The sequence below is a fragment of the Schistocerca nitens genome, chromosome 2 (assembly GCF_023898315.1).
Source record: "Schistocerca nitens isolate TAMUIC-IGC-003100 chromosome 2, iqSchNite1.1, whole genome shotgun sequence".
Taxonomy (NCBI): Eukaryota; Metazoa; Arthropoda; class Insecta; order Orthoptera; family Acrididae; genus Schistocerca; species Schistocerca nitens.
Window position 1 is genome coordinate 1,026,192,029 of NC_064615.1, and position 15,551 is coordinate 1,026,207,579.

The 15,551-nt window shown below is 41.2% G+C and overlaps 2 protein-coding genes across 2 annotated transcripts in view; both read left to right on the forward strand.

Annotated features, from left to right (window-relative positions):
• Positions 1 to 15,551, forward strand: part of LOC126237373 (uncharacterized) — a 786,945-nt gene that overhangs the window by 528,596 nt on the left and 242,798 nt on the right. The window lies entirely within an intron of this gene.
• The window catches only part of LOC126237374 (uncharacterized), a 274,642-nt gene that overhangs the window by 15,115 nt on the left and 243,976 nt on the right, over positions 1 to 15,551 (forward strand). The gene's annotated exons all lie outside the window — the stretch shown is intronic.

A 15,551-nucleotide genomic window follows, 5' to 3' on the forward strand; every position in this document is an offset into this window, starting at 1 on the left:
AAACTTTACACACATACAGGTCCTCGAAAGCGAGTTATTGGGGGGAAAATACGTTCGATGTTGGCACAGAGGTGGTATTTGTTTCCGATATATCAGAAGAGAGAGATGGCAAAATCTTATAGGGCTCTCTACTACACTACGTTAGAAGGTTTTATTACAAGGAATGGTATGACAGCTTAAAGCTTTGGGTGCAAATAGTTCACAATTCTTTTACCGACTTTGGATGTTACAAACTAACGAGGATAAATGCTTTCAAACGTGAAAGAATGACTGTATAGATGCCGTTCACCACTGAAGTGCCAAAGAAACTGATATAGGCATCCGTATTCAAATACAGAGACATGTAAACAGGCACAATATGGTGCTGCAGTCGGCAACGCCTATATAAGACAACAAGTGTCTGGCGCAGTTGTTAGATCGGTTACTGCTGCTACAGTGGCAGGTTATCAAGATTTAAGTGAGTTTGAACATGGTGTTATAGTTGGCGCACGAGCGATGGGACACAGAATCTCCCAGGTAGCGATGATGTGGGGATTTGACCGTACGACCATTTCACGAGTGTAACGTGAATGTCAGGAATCCGGTAAAACATCAAATCTCCCACATCGTTGCGCCCGGAAAAAGATCCTGCAAGAATGGGTTCAAAAATGGTACAAATGGCTCTGAGCACTATGGGAATTAACTTCTGAGGTCATCAGTCCCCTAGAACTTAGAACTAATTAAACCTAACTAACCTAAGGGCATCACACACATCCAAGCCCGAGGCAGGATTCGAACCTGCGACCGTAGCGGTCGCGCGGTTCCAGACTGTAGCGCCTAGAACCGCTTGGCCACTCCGGCCGGCTATTATTTATGTCTTTCACTTTTTTAAAAGTTATGCCATATCGCAGGTACTAAAAATTGGATACCTGTTCCATGATTGTTTTACTGCTGATTAGCCGGCCGGTGTGGCCGAGCGGTACTAGGCGCTTCAGTCTGGAACCGCGCGACCGCTACGGTCGCAGGTTCGAATCCTGCCTCGGGCATGGATGTGTGTGATGTCCTTAAGTTAGTTAGATTTAAGTAGTTCTAAGTTCTAGGGGACTGATGACCTCAGAAGTTAAGTCCCATAGTGCTCAGAGCCACACACACTGCTGATTACTTAGCCCTTAAGGGTATTTTCTAAAAAGGTCATTGTTTTTGTTTTGTTGTCGATATCTTCAGATTACAATTCAGGCTTATATTGTCTAATCTATTTATCGCTATTTGTAATGTGTCCTCATTGTCCTGTATGACTTCCTGGTTGTCTGCAAAAAGCATCATATTTAGAAGTTCACGCGTCACCACTCTTATACCCTGAGGTATCCCTCCGTTCCCTGACCAAATCGTCGATGTATATGTTGAAGTACAGCCTTGCCTTACGCCCTGGTTTACCTCTGTTTTTGTTGTCAGCTCTTAGTCACTACCTATTCTTATTTTTGTGTCGTCATATTTACCTTCACACATTTTTATACTTTTATGATGTCCCTCGATAAACCTTTTCCCATTATTGACCAGAGGTTTTCCTTTGGATGCGGTCAAATGTTTGTTAATAGTCAACAAATGCTAGGAGAATTTCCAAATAGAATTCTCGTCTTATTGTACAATGTTTTCAGAGGGTAAACGTTGTCGGCACTGGTTATTCCTTTATTGAAGCCCGTTTGCTGTTTGCATGCCATTCACTAATTACTTTGCTGTAGATTTTATAACATTCGTTCAGTATAGTGATTCTCTTGTAATTATTTGTGTTACTCCCGTCTCTGTTTTTAAATAGTGAAATAGTTGTAGCGGTTCTCCATTCTTTTGATATTTCACCTGTAAGGCAACACATGCTATTTGAGATGGAGCGTTCTGAATTCTTAAAAAGCTCAACCAAAGCGGTCGCGCGCTTCCTGACTGTAGAGCCTAGAACCGCCCGGCCACCCCGGCCGGCTGCAAGAATGGGAACGACGACGACAGAAGAGAATCGTTCAACGTGACAGAAGAGCAACCCTTCCGCGAATTTGTCCAGATTTCAATGCTGGGCCATCAACAAGTGTCAGCGTGCGAACCATTCAACGAAATAGCATCGATATGGGCTTTCGGAGCTGAAGGCCCTTTCGTGTGCCTTGATGACTGCACGACACAAAGCTTTACGCCTCGCCTGGGCTCGTCAACACCGACATTGGACTGTTGATGACTGGAAACATATTGCCTGGTCGCACGAGTCTCGTTTCAAATTGTATCGAGCGGATGGATACGTACGCGTGTGGAGACAACCTCATGAATCCATGGACCTGCATGTCAGCAGGGGACTGTTCAAGATTGTGGAGGCTCTGTAATGGTGTGGGGTGTGTTCAGCTGGAATGATATGGGATCCCTGATACGTCTAGATAAGACTCCGACAGGTGACACGTACGTAAACATCCTGTCTCATCACCTGCATCCATTCATTCTTCTGAGTTTAAGCACTTCCGCTGGCCACCACGCTATCGAACATATCTGGGATGCCTTTATAACGTGCTCTTCAGAAGAGATTTCTACCCCCTCGTATTCTAATTTAGTCATCTGAAAGGTATATAATACGCTGTGCACGACAGTTTATAATTTGAACACGAGTAATGCTCTCGAACTATCCAGTTTTGCTCATAAAATTAAAATAATAATAATGTCGTGTGACGAGGGCCTCCTGTCGGGTAGACCGCTCGCCTGGTGCAAGTCTTTCGATTTGACGCCACTTCGGCGACTTGCGCGTCGATGGGGATGAAAGGATGATGATTAGGACAACACAACACCCAGTCCCTGAACGGAGAAAATCTCCGACCAAGCCGGGAATCGAACCCGGGCCCTTAGGAGTGACATTCCGTCGCGCTGACCACTTTTTTAAATTTTTTTTTTTTTAATTATCGTTGTGTATGGTCGTTGCGGACGTCGCAAGACATCCTGTTCAAGTTCGGTGGTTGATCGTTCCACTCAGTTTTTTATTACAGAGGCCAACCGGCTCTCTCACCGAACACACTGAGCTACCGTGGCGGCAATCACTCAGCTACTGGGGGCGAACATAAAATTAAAAAGAAAATGGGTTATGCCTATTTTCGACGAATCATGACTGTTTTATTATTGTCATTAATGTATTTCTTTTAATAGATACTCGTTTATGAAGGGTGCATTGATGTTAAATGCAACTGTTACACTGATATGTTTCTCTCAGAACGGCGAGAGCTTGCAGGGTTGACTGCTGGCGGTGTGTCTTAGGCAGCACAGCTGCACTTTCGGACAAGCAACACGCACTCGTCTTCGTTCAGGAGAGCCATCGTTTGTCTCGCTTTCTTCTGTAGCTCACTGGAGTTGCGGACTGGCGTGCATGTGTAGCTTTTGTCTGTATCGTTAGCGCTGGCCACCACCGTCACATGTGCGCCGGAGCCACAAAATCTCTTGACTGCGGCCGCAGGCAGCTGCCTGTGGGAATGCACCGAAGCCTCTTCTTGAGCTGTAGCGGTCGGCGGCAGCAGTTGGTGCTAGCAGCGGCCTGTTCTCCGAACCAGCGGACGTTAGAAAAAGTGTTCTGGAGAGATCTCCTGAACTCCTTTGTTGTTCCAGGGCCTGAAAATTGTTCGCTATTGGTTTGAAGAACATTCTGGACAGTTCGAGTGAATGATTTGGCCATACAGTTTGCCCGACATGAATCCCAATGAATATTTGTGGGACATAATCGATGGGTCAATTCGTGCCCAAAATTATGGACTGGAAACACTTTCGAAATTATGGATGGCTGTAGAGGCAGCAAGGCTCAATACTTCTGCAGGGAACATCCAACGTCTTGTTGGGTCCATGGCATGTCGAGATAAGGTACTATGCCGGGAAAAGGAGGTCCGACACGCTATGATCAGTCCATTAAGGAAACAAATGATTTATTCCCACCCTTCTGAAATCCCAGCTTCAGCTGTGTCTCTAACGTACTTGATGTCAACAGGACATTAAACCCCATCCTTCCTTTCTACGTTCTCAGTGCTGCTGTTGTTTATTTGTCTTCGTCAAGATTATCAGAAGTAACTATATGTAATTTGTTTGAGTAAATCGCGATACATGCACAAAAATGATCTCAGCCTCACTTCTACGGCAGCGAAAAACGTGACTTGTGCCTTGTTGTTGTGGTCTTGAGTCCAAAGACTGGTTTGATGCAGCTGTCCATGCCGCTCTACCTTCAACTATGAATACCACCGCAACCTACGTTCTTCTGAATCTGCTTACTGTATTCATCTCTTGGTCTCCCTCTACGATTTGTACTGCCCACAGTTCCCTCCAGGGAGCCCCTGATGTCTGAGAATGTAGCCTACCAACCGATCCCTTCTTCTAGTCAGTTTGCGCTACAAATTTCTTTTGTGTCCATATCTGTTCAATAACTCTTCATCACTTACATGATATACCCACCTAATCTTCAGCATTCTTCCGTAGACCATATTTCAAAAACTTCTCTTCTTGTCTAAAATGTTTGTCGTCAGTGTGAAACGTCCCCTTTTGAACAATTTATACATGACTGTGCTTAAACTGACACACAATATTTTTTTGCGCAACGCAATCTGACTTTCAAAAATCCCTACAAAAGAATGGCCCTGACTAACATTAACCTATACCTTTCACAAATCACTTACCTCACAAAAATCTTGGTTACTCGAACTACTGCAATACAGCAAGCGCAACTACTGCCAGCTAAATAAAAGATTCCAACTACGGAAGGCACTAACTACTGATAGGCATAGTTAGCAAATGAAAGATTTTAATAGAGAACAAACAATGTATTTACCTTAATAATGTTGAAAACTCATAATATACATATCAGTTCATGACATCCAGTTATAAAAATTTCAAAACTCCGCCATCTCTCTCCCCACATCCACCACTACTGGCGGCTCACCTCCAACTGCGCAACGCTACGCGCTGTTAACATCTAGCTGCCCAAGACTACAATGGCAAGTATTACAACAATGCGAACCAGCCACTGACTGCACACAGCACAGCCAGTGATTTTCATACAGAGCGCTACGTGGCGTTACCAATATAAAAATCCTAAACAGCCTACTTACATAGCCCCCATGCTCCCCACAAAAAAATTTTACAAATTGTTTTGGGCACTGGCCTATAATGATTTGATAAAATTTTTCATAATTACAATAACAAAGATATCAAATGCACACACTTATTGATAAAATGTTGGTCAAAAGCTAAAATTTTTTTTACAGTCCATAAAGACAGTCCTGATCGTTCATCACAGTAAAATTGCAGTGTTTTTCTCAAAGTCTCAGCAGTAAAAGAAAATGCACATGGAAGTAGTGGATTTCCATGCAGTCTTGAAGAAGTAGCGGTGTCCTTCCAACGGAAAGACAGTGCTGACTCTCGACATGCAGAAAGGTATTGGCCAAAACAGAGCAAACCCACAGCAGAGTCAGTCGAAGTTTTGAAGGGTATTGGTAGGTAGGTCACCACAGAGCAGACCCACTGTAGTCCTGGTAGAGATTACGGTATTGGTGGGCCACCAGAGGCGCAGACCCACTGCAGTCCTTGTAGAAATAATGGTACTGGTGGGCCATCAAAGATGCAGATCACTTCAGTCCTTGTAGAGATAATGGTATTGGTGGGCCATCAAAAATGCAGACCCACTGTAGTCCTTGTAGAGACGGCCAGCAGCCATCTGTTGCGACTGTGCAGGTGCACAATCACCATCGAAGAGTCTTGCAGAGAATATAGCAAGTCCATGAATCACCACTTGTCCACTCACAAAAAAAATTTGTTTGACATGTCCTTAGAACCAGCAATGCTGTTATCCAGTCCCTTGCTGAATTATTAACACACGTGCAAACACTATCAGTCCCTACTTCTCACATATTGTCCATATACTGTGACCAACAGAAACGTGTGCAGTGAAATGTAACTTACAAGTTGCTTAATTTGATGAACTGGTGTCAATTACAATTTTATAACATGAGAATACAATAACAAAGGTACAAAATACATCATTAAAGAACATAACAATACAGATAACATTTGTAATACAGGCTTTACAAAAGAATCGAAATAACATATACGTCAGTGTTACAGGAATTATGACATGAGTACATACATAAAAGATCAGAATAACTTTCGAAACATCAACTTCACGCATGAGCATTAAAACAAAACAGAATAAATAATGTCTAAACATCTTTACAAAGTGAATAACATATTATCAGAAAAATTATACAATGTAACTCTCATCAGATAAACATATAAAGACAGGAAGAACATAAATACACAAGGGTTCACAAACACATAGTAGGAAAGGATAGGGTTTGCTTTACTGCAGTATTTTGCAAACAAAACTTTCTTTACTTCTCGGAGATCTCCCTTCGTTCTTCATTATTTCCAAAAAGTCCTATCTATATCTGCGTTCTGTATTTTTCTCGTATAGCCTCTCAGTGCATTTCTTCAAATTCATTACAACTCATTCTCTTATAGGCTACCCCCTCTTAAGCTAACTTAAATCTACTGAGCTCAGATGCTAAACTAAGGGACGAGGCAATGCAGCAGCACAAAACAATTAACACAAACATCAATGACAAAAAAAAATACAAATTGGCAAAGTAAGCAACAATATTACAACTAATATAAGGCAATGAGCAGCAAACAAGAAAAATAAACCAGTAGTAAACTGGCTTAGCAGAGTAACACAAAGTCAAATTCAGTAACACTATGCCTGGCAAACAGCAGCTTATATCTAAACATGACAAAGCTCAAGCAGAAAAAAATACTACACTAAAGACAACAGTGTAGACAAGGGAAATATATATTCACATCTTAATGTCTATGTAATTAAAGTGGTGCACCACAAGAAGTTATTCTACCAAAAAAATTACCAAGTACTTGAAAAGAAAATTATGAATGCAGTTCCTGTGAAGGTAAATGTCTTTTTGTGCTCCCTCATTTTTTTTGAAAAAAAAAAAAATTATTTACTCGATCTGTAGACAGAAAATATTTATATTAGTACACCTATAAAATTTTATTTTAACCAATGCTGCAGTGCAGCTAGGAACTAAATATTAAACAAAATAGGCAAAGCAAGGCGTCAAACGTCATTCACTAGCCATATGGCATTTCATAATGCAGTAAACAATCTTTCAACTAGCAAGACAATAGACATAAAATGTTTCTCATCATTTCATTTCAGTAAATATCATAAATTAAGAACTCTACAGTGTAATCATGTTTTCAAGTTTGAGCGTGTCGTATTTACGATGCTTTCTACAAAGGAATGTCAATAGCGAGGATAATGGCCTCCCTTTTTTTTTCTACCACCTAATGGCTTTTTCTCAAGGCGGCTGGCACACCTGGCCGCTCACAACGAATTACGTCACGGTCACTTACCTTTCTTACCGAAATATTTACGACAGCAGTTTTCGCTACAGTGACAATCTCATATAAAAATTTCACAGGTCGAAAATTTGCGTTACAAATGTGTAGAAACAAAATCCTGTAAATATAACAGCGTCCAAAAAATTTTCGCCAGCATTGTGATACATTCACGCATATACATACATTTCATAACTCTTAAAGTACAATTCTTGGTTTCCAATAACCTTTTTCGCAAACCAGAGTCCCTAACCACTACTCATTATTCCTTACCTTATTCGTCGACACTTCTACAATATTTCATCATAACAGATACGTAGCATAATCAGATAACTCATATAGCATCAGCTTACTGATCATAAACATACCGCAACAGCATAATACACATAGTCATCGTAATAATAACATCATAACACCTCAGTCAACTCTCAAAATCGTCGTAGCTTCCTCCAATAATTTCAAAACCCAAAAAAATTCTCTGCTCATGTCAAAAGTGTCATCTGCCTCAAACACACTTTAAAAATCATGATCCCATACCAAATACATCATTCAAAGCTCTCATGGTATCACAATGGTTCCGAAAAAATATGAACAGTTTACAAAGTACAGACAAAATACAGTTTCATAAGTGTGAAGTTATCCAACTGTGTAATTGCGTAAACATCTGTCACTGACGTAGTAAAAAAAAAGTTTATCTCTCAGTTAAATGATCAGATGGCTGTGTAATTCTGTGTTAGAGTAATATGGTACCGATGTGTAAAGTTGTATAAGCAAATACCATATTAGCTAGGGCTCCTTGTGCTTGCCAAACACATGGTACACAAAGTAGGCGTGTACCCCCCTGAGGATTAATGTAATTATACCCTCAGGTGTTACAGATTACAGCAATGGAATGAAATATATCACGGAAAACCCTTGTATCATTGTACTTCAAATATCTTAAAAAAATGTTTTAAGTACAAAATTAATCACTCAAATACGTGTCCTGTAGCGCTAAATGTGCGTCTTGTTGCAACATAATCTCTGTGGAAGTGTCGTAGTTATCGTCCTCCGAAAGCTAAGTTCTGCAGAAGTCAATGTACTTACCTCATGATACACAAAAGTGAAATGCCTTGCGTATAGATATCTTAGTTATTACGCTTATTGCCGTGATGAGGAAAGTACTGTGCTGTAACGTATTGTTGTGCTACGGAAAAGGCAGTCTCATTGTAGCTATACCACAAAAGTTACTACTAAAACCTGTTTTACTTTCCGGAAGAATTCAGAAAAACTGTGCAGATATAAAACAGATACACCGCAAAAGCAACATTGTAAATTGTCACTCATTAATAGCGTCGTGATAAAATCGTGTAGCTATCACATAAACTAACCACTGTGTCATCTGGTATCTCACAGAAAGTACTTTAAATCCAGAATGTATTTTCAAGTAAACCAAAATGTTGCATTAAAATCTCATTAGCAGTACTGGTAAATGTTCTAAGTATGGGAGCCTTATAGTCGTTAAGTAATCGTGCAACTAACAAGCAAGAATGTACAAATACAATACTGTGTCGTCTGTTCACTATAACAATGCATTCGTAACTTCTGTTTAAAAATGTTCCCTAGGTTCTAGACTGGATACTTAACTTCAAACATTGTTGCATGTTAACAGTTTCTTAAGTCTAACAAAGCATACTAGTAATGTAAAGTGAAAAATTTTATGGCAAAGACTAAGTTAAAAAGCAGATCATCTCTCAATAAACGGTTTTACATGTGAAATGTGGTGTAAACCTTTACTCTTCCTAGTATGCAGAGTTTCAACTCCAACGCAATTATCATGTGGTATACATCGGTAAAGAATACTGGAATTTTTCTCAAGGTTAGCGTCTATGTTATTTTTCCCTGAGCCAGCTGGCGTACGCGGCTGCCTGCGGTGCAAGTCATTGTCTGTTTCTTTGTTGGCGCGCGTCGCTATTGGGATTAGGAGACCTAACTTCTACAAATTCACCTTGACGAGAAGGCCCTGCCCTGTTTGAAGCTCGCCAGTTCTGATGGAATTCAGGTCTGTCGTTACGAATATATCGTCTGTCTTCATGTCGGTAGACTCCGTAGTTTCTTCCTTGTCCGTCACGTGGTGGAGAATTTCTCCCTGAATCATAACTGTGCGCCGAACTGTTGCGTCTGAAGTTATTCTGCCTCCCTTGATAATAATTGTTTTGGTTCCCATATTGTCTGTTTCTCTGATTGTCTCTGTGATAGTCATTACTACGGAAATACGATCTTTCTCTGTAACTATTATTACTCTGCCAGTGGTTGTCATATGGGTGGTGTCTGTTTTGGTCACGATTTGCGTTGTAAGAATAGACTTGTCGTGTCCAGTTATTGTTTCTGTCGTCACGGAATTGTGACGGATGTGACCTGTAGTGATTGTTTTCCTGTTTTCACATCCCGCGACTGTCTCTGTCAATTTCTAATTCTTGTAACAGTCCCTGAAAACCTTCAATGTCGTCTTTGCAACGTCCTGCTAAAATAATATGTTGTAAATGTTCAGGCAATTTGATTAAGCAAATGCGGATGAGTTCTGAGGGGCTGTATGGGTTTGAAAGATACTGATTCTTATGCAACATGTCTTCAAAATATTTCACAAGACTGGAAAATTCAGATTGTTCAAAGTGTTTCATCATCATGATGCTATGTTTTACTCGGTCTTGTGTAGCTTGAGACCAATATGCTGAGAGGAAGGCACGGTAAAATTCTCCTTCACTGTGACAATCGTGAATGACCGATCGCATTCTTACAGCTGGTTCATTCTCCAAGTAGCCACACATAAATTCTAATCTGTGCTCTAATGACCAGTTGGGAGGAAAACAATGAGAGAATTGATGGAGCCACGCTTGGGGATGAATGTCGTTGCCAGAATTCTTTTGAATTTACGTGTAGTAATGAACAGCTTATAGCCAAAATCATCGTGTCGGCGAGTCGCATGTCGGTCATTGTTACGTCGTGTCGGCGGTTCAATCTCAAAATTCGGTGCACATTGCCAATTTCTTTCATAATTTCCGAAATGCGCTGTGTTATTATTTTGTGGCTGTTCCGTATTTCTATGTCCCTCTTCCCGTATTGGGGCGCGAGTGTCCTCTGAAATACGTAATTCTTGTACTACTTGTGCCAACTGATCTTGCACTTCCCGGATTTCTCTTTTGTACTGTGTATTGATTTGATTTTGATTTTGTTTGAATTTTCTAATTTCTTCATACTCTTCTGTGTCAGTGATGGCTACAGGTCTTGTGTCATTCAGATCATCATCTACCTTTGTAGATAAGTTAGTGAACTGATCCGAAAGTTCGGCTACTTTCTCCGATAGTGTACTTATTTCGTCAGTGTGTTTTTCTGAACCAAGTTTCAGAGTATCTACTGTGTCCTTTAAGTTTTCCTGAGTTTTTGCAAGTTGCATAACCGAATCGGTAGATGCAACTGAGTCAATTTTAGCTTTCAAGGTGTCGTGATTTTCATGAACAATGGTTTGCAGTTCTTTTATGGCTGCTTCGTGATTCTGTAATGCATTTTCATGCCGCTAAAAAATGGGTTGAAAATGCTCACAAATTTGTGTTTTTACGTCATTACAGACTTTTTGACATTTCGATTCAATGTTATGTAACTCACTAGTTAAATCTTCACGTGTTTGTTCAAGTGTGGTGTCTAACTTTTGAAGCTTTTGCTGTGTTTGTCTCTGATTTTGTTCCATTGTGTCTAACTGTTGCTGTGTTTGTCTCTGATTTTGTTCCATTGTGTCTAACTGTTGCTGTGTTTGTCTCTGATTTTGTTCCATTGTGTCTAACTTTTCAAGCTTTTGTCCCATTTGTTGCATTAATTGTAATAACAATGCACTGGTGTCTGAAACATGTTCCTCAGTGCTTTTCGGCAGTGAATTTGCACCGGCAACATTCACATTTTGACAAGCGGAAAATGTGTCTTGACTCATTTGAGAAAACGGTGAGAACCCAAAACCTGAGTCTACAATATTTGCAAAATTGTGTCCTGTCATTCCCGATTCCTGAGGCGAGCTGTTGCCGACCGATCGATCGATAATGCTTCCCTCTTTACTAATTGTTTCACTGTCTACGCCATTGTTTGACGCCCGCTCCATTTCCCTATGCACAGTTACCAAATTACTACTTTGAATGTCTGTTAATTCATTACACAGTGATGCTGATAAGCTACGCTCGTCGTCACTATTATTTCTCAGTTTACTTTGTAGCCTAGTGTTACGTTTTTCACACGCCATTATTGTCACAATATTTCACACGATAACACAGAAAAGCACAATTTGAAGAGCAAAAACAAGAGAACACATTAACATAGCACTGAAAATAATATCTAGTTAATTGCAGCTGCGAAATACTTGGTGCAAAACTACATGCATGCCACAACTGTTTTACTGTACAACAATGAAAAACTACAACTTCAAAGGAAATTCCCTCTATGATTACGCGCTAGCAATAAACAATAGCTACACTAATTACACAAACTACAAGAAAAAAAATCAGAAGATTCCAGTGCGGTATCCTAGGCTAAGGGACGACATATGAAACGTCCCCTTTTGAACAATTTATACATGACTGTGCTTAAACTGACACACAATATTTTTTTGCGCAACGCCATCTGACTTTCAAAAATCCCTACAAAAGAATGGCCCTGACTAACATTAACCTATACCTTTCACAAATCACTTACCTCACAAAAATCTTGGTTACTCGAACTACTGCAATACAGCAAGCGCAACTACTGCCAGCTAAATAAAAGATTCCAACTACGGAAGGCACTAACTGCTGATAGGCATAGTTAGCAAATGAAAGATTTTAATAGAGAACAAACAATGTATTTACCTTAATAATGTTGAAAACTCATAATATACATATCAGTTCATGACATCCAGTTATAAAAATTTCAAAACTCCGCCATCTCTCTCCCCACATCCACCACTGCTGGCGGCTCACCTCCAACTGCGCAACGCTACGCGCTGTTCACAGCCAGCTGCCTAACACTACAATGGCGAATATTACAACAATGCAAAGCAGCCACAGACTGCACACAGCACAGCCAGTGATTTTCATACAGAGGTGGCGTTACCAATAAAAAAACCTAAACAGCCTACTTACAAGTGTTTCACTTCCATACGTGGCTACACTCCATATTTGTAGAAAAGACTTTGTAACACTTAAATCTATATTCGATGTTAACAAGTTTCAGAAACGCTTTTCTTTCTATTGCCAATCTACTTTTTATATCATCCCCACTTTGTGTGAAAAAATAAAAGAAATTAAATATTCGTCTTAAAAACGAGTGCAACAGGGATTTTGCACATCATATTTTTTTTTGACAAGAGTGCCTATCCTTGAACTTATACGTTTTTGTTTAATTTTTAAATTGACTCAACTCTTGTGTATGACTCCGTTGGGGCGAAAGAACATAATATACTAGGTAGATGTGAAACTAATCTCGGTACTATTCCAAGGAAGTGTTACTAGGCTCTTACTGTTTACAATTTGTATTACTCTTCAGCTTCGTTTCCATTAGGAAATGCGTGCTCCACGACCGTATTAATGAGATTCATGATATTTGGAAGGACAGCATCCGTAGTAAGATTATAATCTGTTTACTACCGATCGATTGCAGCTACTGTGTAGCTATCTGCAGTACTATTTGAATAAATGGACACAATGAGAATCAGCCATTAACGTATAAATTAAAACCGGATCACAAATGCATCAACTTGTAAACAGCAAATTTACATCCAAGTCATCGTCCATAAAATTGCACATGGTACCACATTAACGTTACATATAACAGTTAAACTGAGCTTGCTGCTTGAATTTCCATGTAACTAACCTCTGTATGTGGTGTCAATGGCAACAAGCGCCATCTCTATTACGATCATTTGTATATTACAACTTTAAAAAAATATTTAAAAAATAAAATGCTGTTTACAAAACCCTATTTTTTAACATAATCTCCGTTCAATGCGATAGTCTTACGGCACCTTCCTGGGAGGGGCTATATGCTCGCATGGTACCACTACTGGTCGACGACGGAGCCAACGTCTTTCTGCGTCAATAACCTCATCATCATCCACGAACGGCTTCCTACATTGAGTCAAACATATGGGAGTCGGAAGGTGTGCTATCGCGGTTGTAGGGTCTTGTGAGCTCCTCTCAGGGCACGGACTTGTGTGAGACCTTGCATTGTCAGTGCGTTTGCAATTTTGCGTTGACAACACGCTAAAGTCAATGCTTCAACTTCCGTAGGGCAGCACAGTACACTACAGAACTGATTCTTGCACCATGAGGGAAGTCATCAAACAGAATAACTCCTCCAGAGTCCCAGAAGACCGTCGCCATGACTTTATCGGCTGAGGGTGCAGTTTGAACTTTCTCTTCGCAGGAAAGGTGATGTGGCTTCACTCCATGGATTGCCGTTTTGTTTCCGGTTCGAAGTGATGATGTTTCATCAGTAGTGACATAAACTTGTCACGATCAGCCTTATAACAGGCAAGTAGTTCCTCACAGATGGTCCTTCGTTCCTCTTTATCGTCCTCTGTAAGACGGCGAGGAACTCAGCGGGCACCCACCTCTGACTGCTCCAGCTGATGGACAAGTGTGGCACCACTGTCAAGAGAGACTCCCAGTTGAGCAGCGACGAATTTGATTCTGATCCGTCGATCACCTGGAATGAGAGTGTCCGCACGTTCCAACACTGCAGGAGTTACGGCTGTGTGCGGCTGGCCGGCACACGGGAGATAGAAGACGTTTGCGCGACCTTGTTGCGATGATGACAGACACCTCTCCCAACGACTCGTCGTGCTTTTGTTCACCGTCAGATCTCCGTAGACATTCTGCAGGCGCATGTGAATATCTCCGATGTTCTGATTTGCCGCCAAAAGAAATTCATTAACAGCTCTCTGCTTTTGGAGTTCACCTCCGTTACAGACGCCAGTTTGAAGGCTACGTAAAGCGCCGCGGTGTATTGGATCTTCATGGAACTACAGTGGCTGAAAATGGTATATGTCGTGGTGCCCCATTACAAATTCAGCGTTTTCTGAACCGAAGTTGACAGAAAAAAGAAATGTGTGTTGTATTACATATGGAACGTCACTCGCATTTATCTATAAATGACAGTAGTAACTGTTCCCGAAAGAACAGTAACCGTTGATGACCATGCAGCTTTGCTAGAAATAAAATGATAATTAAATGGACGCCCTAGCTGCAAACAAGCGTTGATGTACTTCATTGGGGACATCTTGAAAATGTGCGCCCCAACCATGTAAGCAGGAGATCCCGGGTTCGAGTCCCGGTTGTGGCACACATTTTCAACATGTTCCTAATGAAGTACATCAACGCGTGTTTGCAGCTAGGGTGTCCATTTAATTATCATGTCATTTCTAGCAAAGCTGCATGGTCATCAACGATTACTGTTCTTTCAAAAAATGGTTCAAATGGCTCTGAGCACTATGGGACTCAACTGCTGAGGTCATAAGTCCCCTAGAACTTAGAACTACTTAAACCTAACTAACCTAAGGACAACACACACATCCATGCCCGAGGCAGGATTCGAACCTGCGACCGTAGCGGTCGCGCGGTTCCAGACTGTAGCGCCAGAACCGCTCGGCCACCAGCGGCCGGCACTGTTCTTTCGGGAACAGATACTACCGTCATTTATAGTTAAAATATGGCTTCCCGGCCATTGACCTTGTGCGAATGCACACGCTATGCCCGAACTCATACGGGACTTGGTAGATTAATCTGCCAGGAGCAATGAGTATGATGGGGAAACATCTATTAGGCGCACTACGAATGTAGTGGTGGGGACATGTCGGGAATGTGGGGCTCACGGGGAGCGTGCAAGGGATAAGTCCCTGCAGGCGCACTATCCTCCGTGCGCCGGCACGGTAGCTCAGCGTGTTCGGTCAGAGGGCTACGTGCCTTCTGTAATAAAAAAACTGAGTTTATCGATCATCAACAAACTTAAACGGATGTCTTACGACGTCCGCCCCGAGTGGATGCAACGAACAAAATGAGATAAAAAAAAAGGATGGATAGAGCGTCTGGCATGTAAGCAGGAGATCCGGGGTTCGAGTCCCGGTTGGGTCACACATTTTCAACATTTCCCCAATGAAGTACATCAACGCCTGTTTG